Here is a 17,789-nt window from a genome sequence, read left to right as displayed (position 1 = left end):
TTACCTGGGACAAGGAGAAAAAGTACTGGACTGTTGCTCAGTGGTCCAAGGTGTTGTTTTCAGATGAAAGTACATTTTGCATTTCATTTGGAAATGAAGGTCCCAGAGTCTGGAGGAAGAGTGGAGAGGTCACAATCCAAGCTGCTTGAGGTCTAGTGTGAAGTTTCCACAATCAGCGATGGTTTGGGGAGTCATGTCATCTGCTGGTATAGGTCCACTGTGTTTAATCAAGACCAAAGTCAGCGCAGCCGTCTACCAGGAAATTTTAGAGCACTTCATGCTTCCCTCTGCCGACAAGCTTTTTGGAGATGGAAATTTAATTCTCCAGCGGGACTTGACACCTGTCCACACTGCCAAAAGTATCAATACCAGGTTTGAAAATAACAGTATCACTGTGCATATTTGGCCAGCAAACTCACCTGACCTTAACCCCATAGAGAGTCTATGAGGTATTGTCAAGAGGAAGATTAGAGACACCAGACCCAACAATGCAGACGAGCTAAAAGCTGCTATCAAAGCAACCTGGGCTTCCATAACCCCTCAGCAGTGCCACAGGCTGATCGCCTCCATGCCATGCCACATTGATGCAGTATTTGATGCAAACGGAGCCTTGACCAAGTATTGAGTGTATTTACTGAACGTACATTTCAGTAGGACAACATTTTGGATTTTAACATCATTTTTCCAGCTGGTGTTATAAAGTATTCTAATTTACTGAGATAATGACTTTTGGGTTTTCATTGGCTGTAAGCCATAATCATCAACATTAGCAGAAATAAACGCTTGAAATAGATCACTCTGCTTGAAATGACTCTATATATGAGTTTCACTTTTTGTCCTGAAAAACTGAAATAAATTAACTTTGTGATGATATTCTAATTTTGTGAGAAACACTTGTATATTTGTACAATTTTGAGGTATGTACCATGGTTTGATATCTATTTTTTGCAATTTTGGTGGAGGCATAAAGTCTCTAAAATGGCAACTCTGCCAATTCTAGATATTATTTTGCTTTACAGTGCTTTCTGCACGTTTTCAGTAGTTTTATAACTTGATAGATCATACTTTTATTGCCCCAGTAATATCAAATGTTTTTTTTTTCATTTATTTTTAAACTGGGAAAAATTGTATTTACTTTATTTTTAAGTCCTTGTAGAGATCTTAAACCTGTGATCGTTTGATCACTTATTCCATATTAATGCAGTAATGAGGTACTTTAGGAAAAAGATGGCTTCTTATGAGGACTGGGCTTTACAGGAGAACCAAGATGGCAGTCATGGATGACGGCCTTTAGCAGGCCCACGACTGCCATGGAAACCTTCCGGCTCTGAGCCTGCAACATACATGCCTGTCAGGAAGGGGTTAATGGCAAAAGTGGATCTGATGCAAACAGAAGCAGAAGCAGAAGCAGAGCGGCTGATTATATTATGGGGTCTGTCTGGATTCTATTAAGGGTCTGTTTTTAAAATGAACAAAAAATAGTGCAGGGTGCTAAAAACAGACCCATAACTGAACTCAGCCAGACCCCATAACTGAACTCAGCCAGACCCCATAACTGAACTCAGCCGGACCCCATAACTAAACTCAGCCAGACCCATAACTGAACTCAGCCGTACCCCTTAATAATCATTGAGGTCCCTCTGGTTTAGTATGTATCATGCATGCAATGAATCCATTTTTGACATTAATTACATTTGTCTGCAAATGGAACAGACAAAAAAAATATCAATACACCAGTGGGAACGGAGCCTTAGCCACCTTGCCAGGGAGCCGTGTTCAGACCATCTCCAATGGTATATTTCGGTTGCTAATAAAACAGGCAAGCTTCTTGTGTCTTTCTGGATACTGTACAGTAAAAAGATTCCTCTTTAGCTATATCTGCCCTCTCTCCCAAGTTGTAGGGCGTTATAACATCCACCACGTGAAAACAGCGCCCCCCCACCCTGTGTGGTCAGAGCTGCACAGAAAACATATCTGGTCAGATAAGTACGGCAGAATAATGTGGCTTACGTGCAGGTTCCCTTTTAGTTGAGCTACTGAACACTTTTAGAAAATTAATAAATTATGAATTTCCCATCTAATGCTCGTGAGCAGCCATATCATGACGTTCTGTGAAGTTGTGGTGGGGAGCTGGAAGTATCCGTAAGGCAGTTTCAATATGGAGTGCAGTAAATCTCACAGGCTGTAATGCACAGTGCAATAATCACAAGTATTATCTGCCGTCAAGTTGTGAAAACACTTAAGATAAACTTCAGTAACTTCCCCTTGTTTTCATTTACATCTTATAAAAGTCTCATCCAACTTACAACATCAACCGAGCACTGCTCCGTAGCCGGAGGCATCGCTCCAACTTTTCATCCTCAATGCAAAATCTGTAAAGCCACTCATAGTCTTTAAATAGTGGCTGAGTCGACTGAATGGTGATTCGGCAGCTTTCTCATTCATCTCTACCATATACAGGAACGACGGATCTGCCGAGCACTCCTGTGTTCTCTATGGGAGGAACACTGCCAAATATTATTATTATTTTTATAGCACCATTTATTCCATGGCGCTTTACATGTGAGGATCTGTGGTAGTGACTTTTATCTTAGGGAAGAAACGGAGCGGCAGTCCGATAAATCAGACATATTGGATCTTTATCTCCCCAACAATCATCTGTTTGGGGCCCCCTTATATATTAGACGGTCAGACGAATCTCTCGATATCGACAGGTTTGGACGTAGTTAGTCTAATGTATGTGGGGACTTTAACACAGCCTAACCAATTACCACAAATCCTAGATTTCTCACGGGAGACCATTCTTGCCCCCTTTGGGCCTAAATGCAACCTCTACCTCTGCCACCCTGTAGTTACTTCACTGATAACTGCACTACTTGTCACAGCATTCCTTACGTATGTAGAAAGCACAATCATACAGATCTTCAGCAGCTGTAGACTAATAGGGCTGATATTCCCATTAATTACATGTAATTAAAGGGATTTTCCCCAGTGAACATTTATGGCAAATCAATTTGATATCCATTTCCGGCATATTAGTAGTTGTCAGTCCTCCATTCTGGTGTAGATTTAACCATCTATAGTCACTAGTTATCATAATATCTAGCAATATGGAAACAGCCAAGCACATTTTTCATTCATCCGCTCCAGCATCTCTGACATTTACCATCCCATCAGTCCTATTAGGGATAGAAACCCTCTATAATTTCGATGATGATGGAACTTTAAAATATCTATTAAAAGAAAAGCACAAAAAAACTTCTTAGACTCAGTATAAGTTGGTCAAATACATTGTTTTCTGGCAATTTTCAGTTTTCACAAGATGACCACATCGAAAAGACAAGTTGGGCATCTACCTGGCCAATATTTTTATTTAAAAGATGTGTTGAAAACTGTAGATTTTTTAGTTCTGCGTAGATCAGTCATTGTGAGAGTATTATGTGCTGCCATACCACCCTAGATAAAATGCCGCACACTGAAACTTCTGTCCTGGTTTACCATTGTGTGGCTGCTATCACACGCACCTCATCACGATTAGTTTCTGGTGGTTATGTCTCACTTTGAAGGCATAGGACTGTCACGACTCTTTGATTTCAGCATGATGTGTAATTAGTTCCTATTCTTCGCCCTTAACCCATAAATTAATCTGATGTGTGAGTCTACACTTTACATTTTGCGCATGGTGCAAGATGATTTACATAGTGAATTCACAGATTACCCGATGCCCTACATACTTCGCTTTTAAATCTGGAAATGAGTTTTCAGGTTTAACCTGTTCTGTATGTGATGCACTTACTGGGTAATAAGCGATGTGATAAATCGTGATCCTCGTGATATTTACATTAATATAATATGCAAACTCCGAGCACACCCCAGATAGGAGGCCGTCTGCTTTCCCTCTCATTTAGGATTCCTACTATTAGTGCACACTTGGCTTCCTTTCCTCGGTACTCCCGCGGCAGCCTTCACCCAATGTAACACTAGGACTAATGTAACACCGGTAGATGGCACTCAATTGAAATTAGGCGAACTTGCATCTTGTTTGTATTCTATTTCTTATAATCATTGGACAAATAGTGATTTTGTTTTTTTCTTACTAAACAGGAGACTGATGTAACTGGCTTATGTCTATACTAATGCTTCAGTATTTAATGAGGTTGAAGGAAAAATCTGAGATGTTAAAATTTATAAAATAATCAATTCTACATGATTAGCATTTCTAATAGCAATAGCATGGAGAAGCAATAAAGCAAATAACCTGAAAAATGAGATGGATGAGTACGTTACCTGCTCTACGAGGTGCTTTAAGGCACTGTCTGAGCCTCTATACTGATGTTTGCCAACCCTTTCATGATCACAAGAGGAAACTCAGCAGTGCAGTCCGGCTCTAGAACTCTGACAGCCTGAGACCTGGGTCCTCCCCTTCTGCTCAGAGCTTGTGTAGCTACATTACTCCATTCCGCACTACAACATCCCTCGTCTTTACCTAGCAGCCCAATAAAAAGCTTTTGTAGATGGTCCAACATCTGCAGGGATGATTTGCTTAGCAAGTACTGTATTAATGATGCTTGGCAATAAATGAATATGGATAAAAATCAAGCATGCATTCTATTATTGGCTATGTATCTATGGAAAAGTACAGATGTGGCAGAGCTGGAATTAACTCCTTGGAGTTGCACATTTCTGCACCATGATAAATCGCTGAGCTATTGTCCACTTTATATCTGTCTATCTGTAGAATAGGTGATAACTTGCTGATAGGTGGATGTTCCACAACAGCCGGTCAGGTCTGACAACTGTCCAAAAATTCCCGGACAGTGCGTAAAAAAGGGCACTTTCTCCCCAGACAGTAAAAAAAAAATTTGTCCTTGATTTTTTTGAAGATGGCGAGACTTGTACAAATTTTTACTAGTGGATTTATCACCATTTGACAGCCCACAGTGAATGTAGACAGGTATCACACATAATCCTAATTTTTTGATGGTCATCTAATATATATATAAAAAGAAAGTCGGCTATCTGTGATTTTTTGCAGAATCTATCTAGAAAAAATAAAAACTAAAGTTGGCAACTATATGATCAATAGGTGGATCAATAATTTTTTTTCCCTGATGAGAAACTTTTATCCCACTTACAAAATGGTGCTGCAGTTTGGACGCTTGAACACTGTCTATTCATTCTGGGGCTGCTGGAAAAGATGAACACAGCGCTTGACAGCCCCATAGGGGACGAATGGAGTAGTGGTTGAGAAGGTGAAAAAAAAAAGGTTACCCGTTCTCCTGATCAGTGCAGGTCCAAGCAGTCAGAGACCCTCCAATCAACAAGTTATCAACTATACTGTGGACAACCCCTTTAAATAGGACTTCTCAGTTCTCCTGACTTAGCTGTGTTTTAATAAATACTTGCATTCCTCATAAAATCACTATTCTGGAAAAACATTTTCAGGACATTGAGTTGTATGTTCCTCTGTTATTTCTCCTGAACATGTATTTAAAATAGTTTGATAATTGGATGCCTCCTTTCCCCTTGTCAAAGAGGTGTGTCCATATGGAGTCTCATCACTGATTGGACAGTGTCTGAATGTGTAGCCACACCCCCAACTGGTAATACTCATTTGGATGTATTTACACATTTCCAGGAGGATTACTAGAGGAATTATCCTATCTAAATCTCTAAGAAAAGACCCTTCCCATTTGTTATCTTACAGGGGATACAAGGATGTGATAAAACAGATTTTTCTGGAGTCAGGTCACCTTTAGGGCTCTCTCAGACAAGCCCATTATACTGACCTGTGCTGTAAAAGCACACTGACCAATATGTAATCGAGCTGACCAGATGACTGGTTTTTCACATGGACCCAGTGTCTGTGTAGAAAAATCACAGGGTGCAGTAATCTTTTCTGAGTATCGGATGAAACTTGCCAGTTCAAGTCTATGGGTGTGCAAAAAATGAGATTGGATTCCATGTGGAAAATCCACATGGCATATGATTTTTACTGATACGTTTCAGTTATTAACTCCAGAAATTGTATTTAATCATGCACATTTTAAAATGTTGATGTATAAAAATGAACGGCACATGCAGGGGTGGACACTGAAAGCTTGGGGCCCCTGTGTAAGAAATGTCTCTGGGCCCCCTTCCTTTTATGGCGATAAAGCTACATATATATATAGACACACACATACATGTACAGTTGTGGCAAAAAGTATTGACACCCCTGCAATTCTGTCAGATCCTCGATCAGCAGTCATTTTATGTCTAAAAAGAGAGGGGACTATGTAATAAAAGAGGGCCCTGTGAATAACAAAATTAACAAGAATACACTATGTAAGAGACAGCACTATACATAACAGCAGAGGAAGCTACATAATAAGGGACGGCACCATATATAACTAGAGAGGATGGTACATAATAAGAGAAGGTGTTATACATAATAAAAGAGGAAACTATGTAACTAAGGATGGTTTTATGCAGAATTAGTGAGTACACTATATGCTAAGGGACTGTGTTATACATAATAAGTACGTATACTATTTGCTAAGGTACTGTGTTATACATAATAAGTACGTACACTATATACTATGGGACTGTTAGACATAGTAAGTGAGTACACTATATACTAAGGGACTGTGTTAGACATAATAGGCGATAATGTCTTCCTCCACCTCCTCCTGTTCCTAAGGCCATTATAAGTCCCCCTTCCTCCTATCCCAATCCCCCGCACCCCTCATTGTCCTCCCCCCCCCACATCCCATTATTGTCCTCTCCCCACCACATCATTGCATTCTTCACCACCTCCATCATTTTATTCAACCTCACGACTATCTTTGCTTTCTCCCTCACCACTCTCATCATTGCCAATTCCACCACCTCCATCATTTCCTCCTCCTCCACCACCCTCATTATTGCCCTTTCCTCCACCTCCATCATTGCCTTCTCCCCTACCACCCCATCATGGCCTTCTCCCCATCACTCCCATCATGGCCTTCTCCCCATCACTCCATCATGGCCTTCTCCCCATCACTCCATCATGGACTTCTCCCCATCACCCTATCATGGCCTTCTCCCCATCGTTGCCTTATCCTCCACCTACACACACACACATACATACATACATACATAAACAGACACACCCACAGCAGCTCTCCCCTGTCCGCAGCATCACCGGTCCCTGCGCTTTCTTGCTCTGGCACAGTGGCTAGCTGGCCGCTGAATGATGATGCCATCCAGTGGCGCTGCTCTCTGTGTCAGAGACAGGAAGAGCTGGCGCCGCCATGCCCCGACCACACCCATTTCGCAACTAGTCACACCCATGTCCATGCCCCAACCACATCCATTTAGCAATGCTGATCACACTGACTGATACTGAGGGCACAGTGACTGGTACTGAGGAAAAGAAAGAAAGAACAGAGAGAGAATAAAGAAAACAGAGAGAGAAAGAAAGGAGAGAGAGAAAGAAAGAAGAGAGAGAATGAGAGAGAAAGAAAGAGGGGAAAGAAAGAACGAACACAGAGACAGAAAGAAAGAAAGAAGAAAGAACCAGAGAAAGAAAGAAAGAAAGAACAGAGAGAGAAAGAGGGGACAGAAAAAAAGAACAGAGAGAAAAAAGAAAGAGGGGAAAGAAAGAAAGAACAGAGAGGGAGAGAGAAAGAAAGAACAGAGAGAAAGAAAGATTCTATAAAGATACTATAGCAGCCCAACACCTATTGTAATGCCCACCTGAGCCTCCCGATGCAGGACATATCATAATCTGCTCACATGGCCGCCATCCCCGAGTCCAAGGCGATCTCGCTGTCCGTGCTGTTGGAGGACACGGTGATGGATCTGAAGCATTCCTTGAAGTTCCTCCATAGTTCCATCACAATCTCCTCCCATAACCTCATTTCCAGTCAGCTTCTAGCACGTCACTTCCGGTGGAGCGTCATGTGCGAATTTTAAAGTGCTCCTCGATGCTCCCCCATGTACTCCAGTGTCCGCGGGAAAAGTAAGCTCCTGGCCGGAGCAGTGGGGCAGACTCTCAAATTCAGGACTGTCCCACTGGATCTGGGACGTTTGGGAGGTATGAATGCTCCCCACCATGCACCTTGTACGCACATGGCTCCGCACACCTCATACACACACGGTTTCACTTTGTATGCCTCACACACATGGCTCCGCTCCGTACATCTCGCACACACATGGCTCCACCCAGTACACCTCGTACACACGTGGCTCCGCTCCATACACCTCTCCACTCCGTACACACATGGCTCCGCTCTGTACACTTCATACACACGCGACTCTGCGCCGTACACCTCATACACACGTGCCTCCGCTCCGTACACACGCGGCTCTGCTCCGTACACCTCATACACACGTGCCTCCGCTCCGTACACCTCATACACACGTGCCTCCGCTCCATACACACGCAGCTTCGCTCTGTACACCTCATACACATGCAGCTCCGCTCTGTACACCTCATACACACGCGGCTCCGCTCCGTACACCTCATACACACGCGGCTCCGCTCTGTACACCTCATACACACGCGGCTCCGCTCCGTACACATCATACACACACGGCTCTGCTCTGTTCACCTCTTACACAGGTGACTCCGCTCCGCACACCCTGTATACATGCGGCTCTGCTCCGCACACCTTGTAAACGCACAACTCCACTCCGTACGCCCTGTACACACGTGGCTCTGCTCCATACACCCTGTACACGCGCGGCTCTGCTCCGTACACCCTGTACACGCGCGGCTCTGCTCCGTACACCCTGTACACGCGGGGCTCTACTCCATACACCCTGTACATGCGCGGCTCTGCTTCGCACACCTCACCTCGTACACACGGTCTGCTACATCCACCCTGTAAACCCCTCCTGACCCCACACATACACTTCCCTCATCCAGCATCTTGATGACCAGCACAGCAGAGTCCTGCACACACTGAGGGCTGTGCACACAGGACCTGTGATGAGGTCACAGGAGGAGTCAGGGGTCACATGATCACGGGACTCGGATAGAGGCCCCTGATCATGTGACCCCTGACTCGTCCCCTCCTGTGACCTCATCACAGGTCCTGTGCGCACAGAGAATCCCAGCGACGTCATTGCTGGGATTTATCAGTGAGGGGCTGCAGTGGCCGGTTGTCCTCTTTGTGAGGGCGAGGATGGGGTCAGTGCATGGGGGGGAGTAGCGGCTCAGTGCAATGCAGGAAAAATAAGCTCCCGCCCGCGACAGCTGGGAGGTATACATTAGGGACCCCCTGGAGGCTCTGGACCCCGCTGCAGCACAGATGTCCCATGAACATAAAATGCAGACAAGTTCAGAGAATCACTACATACGTTGTATATGCTTAAGGTGAATATTTATTGACGTGATCGATAAAGCGATGGCTGACGTTTCGGCCTGATAGCAGCCTTTATGACTTAGTCCCCTTTTGAGTGGAGTATCAGTAGTGACCGGGTAAGTAATGTCACTGCTAGGCAATATTTCAAAAAGATGCAGTCTGACCAGTATGGCTGGTAATCCAGGTTCCAAAGGAGCCGTTGTCTTGGTGATATGCCAAGGGATCATTGGTGGCGCAGTGTGGGTGCAGGCACCGCCATGCCCGAGCAGTGAATCTAAGTGATAAAGGCCGCTATCAGGCCGAAACGTCGCTTTATCTATCACCGTCAATAAATATTCACTTTAAGCATATACTATGTGTGCAGTGATTCTCTGAACTTGTTACTACAGGACCCCAGGCTCCTTTTCACTAGCACCGTATATCCACCCTCCAGTAGAGTGCTAACCATCTCCAATAATATATAAAATACAAATGGCCGACAATACAGATGAAACTCTTCTGAGTTTTGTGGATGAAAATCGAATGATTTTTCACATGTTTGTGTGACCCCCAGCCTTAAAGTGTTGCAGTCCCAGTTAATAATCTCAGGACTCACCTTTGCATGACACTTCAAAATTGCAGCAGTCATCTTTACATTTTAACATCAAGACTCCATCCAGTACCCCTACTCCTACGATCCCATCAAAACCCTGCAAAATGCTGAAGCAGTGTAACCCCCTGCCACCACTGATATACGCAATGAGTCCATTGTGAGCAAAGGGTAATATGTCTGTTTGTGGCTGTTGATGATACATATATCCACGTCCCACTATAGTTCCCCTGCCCATTCTCCTGAATTTATGTTGTCGCCTCACCCTGATAGGGAACTGATATGGATTACATTACAATTACGTTGGTTTCATTAATCCCACCAGACACCACTCTGCGCACCATGCCATTCATTGTAAATGCTTTGTTTCTTCATTTGGGGAAATCCAAGATATCATAATTAATAACGTAGCTAATTTACCAGTATCACATGAGTTGTGTCTTCCCTTCCCCTTTTCAATATGTAGGACACTGACAATAATGATCAGTGTCACTTGTTTGTCATCTTTACATACGTTAATGTAGGGGAGACGCAGCTTTTTGTCTTCCCAAGTAGTCTATTTGAGTTTCATTGTAACTTGCAAAGGAAAGTTTTGAGGGTACATTTGATCAAAGAAAATAACTTTTTATATTTTTGATAATTTATCTATACACTTTTTAGGGCATCATCTAAAATGGCAGATATGCTGATGAATTTCTGTCCAGACTCGTGGGTGCAAAATCTACAATATATCACAGTATCTCACTAAATCACATGCTCACATGCTTTGGAAAATATTGTTAGCAGAAATTGATCCATAGTGCTGATTTTAAATTTGCAGCAAATCAATATGTGATGCAAATCTTCATTGCAAATGTGTACTTTTGTAATGAATGTAGATGAAGGTGTCCCTTTAAGCAATCACCAATCACTGTGCTCATTGACACCGCGGAAGGGGAGGGTAAGTAATGCGCATTTTGTTACTTTCACCCAGTAACAGCTTTTGTATTAAAAAGAGTTCATTCATAGAAAACTCCTATAAAAAGACAGTATGCAGTAAACTCCTATGTACCCTCCATGTTATATTTTAGATCTATGTCTATGCAGGGGGTGTGGAGCTCCAACGACTATGTATAAAGATTAAAAATTTAATCAGCACATTTTCAAATTAAAATTTCATAATGATAAATTTGAGAAATACATGTGATTAATTAATTATAGGGATCTAAGGGGTAAGGTTTCTCCTTGTGGAGAGTGACAAGCAAGGCCTGGCATATCAGAGTGAGGAGACTTATATGCCACAAATGCTCCTCTGGGAAGGTAACTATGGAAATTGCCTCTTCAGAGAGGAAGAGGACTTGAATCACAGTGCCATTTACTGGAATTAGCAATCCTTAAAGTCAATATCGCCCCTTTAACGAGCCTTGCCACGTGACTTAAGATAAAGCCAAATTAAAATCTCAATATGCAGACAAAGTGTTTCTAGATGTTTCCCCTCATCAGTGCAAAGTATGAGATCTGATTTGGCTAGATGAGAGGCTTAAGACTGAGATCTAAGGGGTAACGTTTCTCCTTGTGGAAAGAGATAAGCCAGGCCTGGCATGTCAGAGAGAAGAGACTTATACGCCATGCTTGCTCCTCTGGGAAAAATATGCATGAAACTTATTGTCTGCAAATTGAGATTCTGTTTTGACTTTTATACTAAGTCACGTGGCAAGGCTCGTTAAAGGGTCAATATTGACTTTTAGGATTACTACTAGGTGGCACTAGCGTTCAAGTCCTCTTCCGCTCTGAAAATTAATGACTTTAATTAGTTATAAAGTTTTACTGAGCTTCACATGCCTTTCTCATTAAAATAGTTTTTTTTGCCACTTTGCAAAATAGTTACATGATTTATTAATCATGACACAAATTACTTTTTTTTTGTTATTTTCAGGAGAATATAGTGTGGCTGTCAAATTATATAACTGCAGCTGACATATTCAAAGGGGCTATCCGATGCCACTCACTTCCACTGAGACGCTAGAGGTGTCAACAACATTATGAACCCTCATACCTGTTCAGACCTGTGCACAGTGTACAAGAAATGTGAAACTGTGTAGCTACGGAGTGATTTAAAGGGGTATTCGCATCTCCAAGATCCTATCCCAATATGTAGCAGATGTAATAATAATAACATTAGCAAATACCTCCAATTAAAACTGTAGTACAGTTCTCCTGATTCGCATTGTCACGTACTCCATGTGCAACACATTGCAGTAGCTTAGGTATCCATGGTTACTGCCACTCATAGAGTGATAGTTGGCTGGTTAGTAGTCGTAACCTTGGATATCTAAACTATTGCAATGCCCTTCACATAGGGTAAGCGATACTGCGAATCAGAAGAAATATACTACATTTCTAATCTCAGATATTTGCTGATTTTATTATTATTACTAGCTGAAGAGCCCGGCGCTGTCCGGGCATAGTAACTAACTATGGTTAGTTATAACAAATTATAATGATTATTTCTATATATATAAAGCTGAGTATAGAGCCCCGTCCATTCCGCATAGCCACATTCACTATAATATCCCACATCATCCCGTCAGCCAGAGCCACCGGGCTACTACCCCTAATATCCCACATCATCCCATCAGCCACAGCCACCGAACAACTACCACTAATATCCCACATCATCCCATCAGCCACAGCCACCGGACAACTACCCCTAATATCCAACATCATCCCGTCAGCCAGAGCTACCGGACTACTACCCATAATATCCCACATTGTCCCATCAGCCAGAGCCACCGGACTACTACCACTAATGTCCCACATCATCCCATCAGCCAGAGCCACCGGACTACTACCACTAATGTCCCACATCATCCCATCAGCCAGAGCCACCGGACAACTACCACTAATATCCCACATCATCCCTTCAGCCTGGAGTCAGAACCAGAGCGCTGAGTGTAACGGTCCCAACTTCCATTCTGGAGATCCCTTTAAGAGAGGCCTGGCGTCAGAACCAGAGCGCTGAGTGGATTTGCCCCGACTTCCATACCAATGATCCCTTTAATAGAAGCCTGGGGTGAGAATCAGAGCATTGAGGGATTTACCCTAACTTCCATACCGGAGATCCCTTTAAGAGAGGCCTGGGGTCAGTACCAAAGCGCAGAGTGGATTTTCCCTCACTTCCGTACCGAGGATCCCTTTAAGAAGGGACTTGGGTCAGAACCAGAGCGCTGAGTGGATTTGCCCTAACTTCCATACCAGGGATCCCTTTAAGTGAGCCTGGAATCAGAACCAGAGCGCTGAGTGGATTTGTCCTGACTTGCATACCAATAATCCCTGGGGTTAGAATCAGAGCGCTGAGGGATTTGCCCTAACTTCCATACAGGAGAGCCCTTTAAGAGAGCCTGGGGTCAGTACCAGAGCATTTGAAGGCAATTGCCCTGACTTCCATACTGGGGATCCCTTTAAGAGAGGCCTGGGGTCAGAATTAAAGCGCTGGATGGATTTGCCCTGACTTCCATACCGGTGATCCCTTTAAGAAAGGCCTGGGGTAAGTACCAAAGCGCAGAGCGGATTTGCCCTAAATTCCATACCAATGATCCCTTTAAGAGACCCTGGGGTCAGAACCACAGAGCTGAGTGGAGCGGTCCTAACTTCCATACCAGGGATCCCTTTAAGAGAGGCCTGGGGTCAAAACCAAAGCGCTGGATGGATTTGCTCTGACTTCCATACCAATGATCCCTTTAAGAGTGAAGATGTGCCTACATGATGGAGGATGTGTGATGGGTATATGGGCATGGGAGGGGGGATTAATTTCTGTCATGTGCTCTCTGCTCCTTTCAGGGGGTCAGACAATGGCTGGGAGCTTATGTTCCCAGGGATGCTATATTTCTCCCACCATGTCCCTGTCTGCTGAGGTGTTGTCAAGTGGGAAAACTGTTTGTCATAGCAACCAATCACAGCTCTGCTTCTTTTAACCAGCTCTGGTGAAATGAGAGATGCTTAGTGATTGTTTACAATGAAAACTCTTGCTCATAGCAACCAATCACAGCTCAGCTTCTTTTGAACAGCTCTGGTGAAATGAAAGATGCTTCGTGATTGGTTGGTGATACACACACATTCATTTTTATATATAGAAGATTCCACCTACTACATATTGGGATAGAATATTGGAGACTGAATACTGCTTTAAGAGCTCATACTCAATTGCGAGAGACTAGCAACTGAGTGCCAGACCAGCTAATCCAAAGACAAGCCAGGTATGTCGGCAGGCAGCGGCAGGTTGGAGGTCTCCCGTCGGGCAGCCATTGACCAGGGTCCTGTAAAATGATCACTCATCTTTACTAACTATCCTGCAGACTTTTTCTAACAGCATAGTGTTATCTAAAGTTGGGATGTGCACTTCTTCCAACCTTTTTCATTCATACTGGCCAAACACGGCTCCACATTTCTTGGACAAACGTCATATCATGTGGCTATGCCACAAACATCTGAGATGGAATACCCCTTTAAATTCGTTTTAGTTTCACCTTTTGTGCTGTGCTCTAAGTGACCATGCTCTGTCAGTTTACATGCTGATAAGAGTGCCATAAACTTATTCTAGGCAATGAAGTTCATATGTAATTGATGTTGACTATTCTCCAGTGATTGGAGTAATCAGTTCTTCACATTATATTCTGTAGCTTTAATTGACCGGAATACATAGAGATGGAGAAGCCCTCCGTGCTGCACAGCATCTGATGATGGCTGGCTTGGCAATAAAAGTTATCGCTGATTAAATCATAGACCAGGAACACACACATGTAATATAGGTTTATATGTTACAGACAGTGTGTGACATGAAGGCATTGATTATTGCAAAAAAAAAGGGGGGAAACAAAAGCGCAATAGGGTCTTATCCACGTTACAAAGGACAGTATATCTTGAAATATGCTCACCTGGTTAGGATGAGATAAGAGCGTGTAGGTAGCGGCTGCTGCAGATCCACAGGTCTTCAGTGACCAGAAGAAATAATAAATCCAAAGGGAGTTCGCAGCTATTTTCCGCGCTGCCGCTTTAGACAAATTCCAGGAGAATGCTGTATGATTGCAGTGGTTTTATTCTACGCGTTTCAGGGGTCTCATGCCCCCTTCATTTTCTCTGATGAGAAGATGCAGAAATGTTGTGAACTCTCTTGATCTGACTTCTGAGTCGGGGCTCCCTCTGGTGGTTACAGCGGGTAGTGGATCTGGTTGTATTAACAGAAGTCTATCACCTGAAGACGATGATTGGAAGTCAGGGGTTTACAGACTGGGAGGATATAAGTGAGCAAGCTTCCTTCAGTTGCTGCTGATGATTTGTTTGTCTTCCAGTGCATAGTGAAGTCTGCCTTTTCCCCTCCTTGGTCTTGCATCATTCAGATATGTTATTTGTTTGCTGAATCTTTTGCATTTGATATAGTTTTTGCCTTTCTATGCTTTCTGCTTTGCTGTGTGGGTTCAGCATTATTCCCTGCTGGGATTTGTGCTGGACCCCACTCATATGTCACAGCTTATGTCATTCTGTTCAGTATTGCTGATCCCCTGTTATATTAGTATCTTTTGCTTTGCTTCCAGTTCACACCAGAATGCTGATCTAGCGGGGGAGAGGTCGTGTGGCCTCAGTGTTTTTGTATATCAGACGTGTTGGATTTTTTAGGGTTTTTGCGTGATTGCAGACAGTATCTTTTCTGTCCTGTCCTATCTAGACAGTTTGGGCCCCATCATTTGCTCACTCTATTTTCTGCCTGCGTTTGTGCCTCATCTTGTCTCACCAACAATATATTTTTGGGGGCTATCTATTCCTTTGGGGTTCTACTCCACGGCAGTTTAGCTGTCACTGTTATGAATGGGTCACCGAGGAGGAGAGCGCAATAGGCTATGCCACCAGAACACCAGAGAGGTTGGTCACTCAGCAGATTGCAGACCCCTGATCTTAACAACACAATTAGCAGTAGCCGTGGAGCGTTCCTACGTTGCCCTAGACGCCTCGTCACAGCCGGAGGACTAACAAAGCCTAAAGACAGAAAGGTGAAATCTATACTGCCCCAGAGCAGATCCCCAAAGGAATAGACAGCCCCCAAACATATATTGTCGGTGAGACAAGATGAAGCACAAACACAGACAGAAAATAGACTGAGCAAATGATGGGGCCCACACTGACTAGATAGGACAGGACAGAAAAGACACTGTCTGCAATCACGCAAAAACCCTAATAATTCCAACACGACTGATGTACAAAAATACTGAGGTTTGAACAACCTCGCCCCCACTATATCATCACTCAGGTGTGAACTGGCGGCTAGCAACAGGCTAATACAGCAGGGGAATGAGCAAACAAACACAAGATACAAAAATACAGGGCAGGAGCCAGCAGCCCCAGGGGGAGTAAGCTGACCCCTGACAGCAAGGCAAAAGCAGATGCAAAGGGTTTAGCAAATGACACTTAACAGAAAAAATGCAGGATCAGGCAGCAGACAGAAATCCTCAGTAAGCAAAGAAAGGAGTATCACCGGCAGTCACTGAGAGAAGTCTGCTCGCTTATGTAGTCCCAATCACTACCACCATTCCTCCAATTATCTTTTGCAGCTGTTGGGTTAACATCATGTTGACCAGCACCACTACCAGCAGTATCCACCAGAGGGAGCCTTGACTCAAAAGTCGGATCAAGAGAGCTCACAACATTTCCCCTTTCTTGCTTTTGGCTTAGTTAACTCTTTGGCTGTGCCAAGGTGTCTAGGGCATCATAGGCATGTCCCACGGCTAATGCTAGTTCTGTTGTTAGGTTTAGGGGTCTGCAATCTGCTAAGTTGCCAACCTTTCTGGTTTCCTGGTTGCTCAGGTAATTCCCCGTAATCCTCCTCGGTGACCGAATCATAACACAGAAAGAAATGTCTCCATCTTCTTTACTCTGTCAATCCATGAAAATCGGACTGCACTCAGATGTCATCCAAGTGCAGAACAATTTGTTGTACGGATTAATTTACTTACATGGCTGTGTGCGATCCTAATATTGAATGCAAACCTAGCTTGCTACAATTATTTCCTCATATAAATAATAATAATAACAACATGTATGCTGCTCCATAGAACAAAATTATTCAGAGTGTGATCTGATGTTTTTACGGGTCGCACTCAGACCGAAAATATGGCCATGTGCACGAGCCCTTTTAATGAGGTACTGTGCAAAAACAGTATATGGGCCATTTGCTCCTACTGCATAGACATATAAACAGTGGGTACGGAAAGTATTCAGACCCCTTTAAATTTTTCACTCTTTGCTTCATTGCAGCCATTTGATAAATTCTTTTCCTCATTTTTCCTCATTTTTTTTCCTCATTAATGTACACTCTGCACCCCATCTTGACTGAAAAAGAACAAATGTAGGATTTTTTTGCAAATTGGTTAAAAAAGAAAAACTGAAATATCACATGGTCATAAGTATTCAGACCCTTTGCTCAGTATTGAGTAGTAGCACCCTTTTGAGCTAGTACAGCCATGAGTCTTCTTGGGAATGATGCAACAAGTTTTTCACACCTGGTTTTGGGGATCCTCTGCCATTCTTCCTTGCAGATCCTCTCGAGTTCGGTCAGGTTGGATGGTGAACGTTGGTGGACAGCCATTTTCAGGTCTCGCCAGAGATGCTCAATTGGGTTTAGGTCAGGGCTCTGGCTGGGCCAGTCAATAATGGTCACAGAGTTGTTCTGAAGACACTCCTTTGTTATTTTAGCTGTGTGCTTAGGGTCATTGTCTTGTTGGAAGGTAAACCTTTGGCCAAGTCTGCAGTCCAGTGCACTCTGGAAGAGGTTTTCATCCAGGATCTCTGTACTTGGCCGCATTCATGTTTCCTTCAATGGCAACCAGTCATCCTGTCCC

At 43.5% G+C, this 17,789-nt stretch overlaps 2 protein-coding genes across 2 annotated transcripts in view; one reads left to right on the top strand and one right to left on the bottom strand.

Moving 5' to 3' along the window:
- P2RY14 (purinergic receptor P2Y14) overlaps window positions 1-4,465 on the bottom strand; it is a 143,660-nt gene extending 139,195 nt beyond the window's left edge. Inside the window, exon 1 of the mRNA XM_073579059.1 lies at window positions 4,288-4,465. The gene's annotated coding sequence lies outside the window, so the exon portion shown is untranslated. The remainder of the gene's footprint in view (window positions 1-4,287) is intronic.
- The window catches only part of MED12L (mediator complex subunit 12L), a 1,194,146-nt gene that overhangs the window by 451,488 nt on the left and 724,869 nt on the right, over window positions 1-17,789 (top strand).

This window comes from Dendrobates tinctorius, unplaced genomic scaffold, assembly GCF_039654945.1.
Source record: "Dendrobates tinctorius isolate UK_male_01 unplaced genomic scaffold, ASM3965494v1 ptg000060l, whole genome shotgun sequence".
Lineage (NCBI taxonomy): Eukaryota > Metazoa > Chordata > Amphibia > Anura > Dendrobatidae > Dendrobates > Dendrobates tinctorius.
The sequence above is the reverse complement of the archived record's forward strand: the minus strand, read 5'-3'. Positions and strand labels throughout refer to the sequence as shown.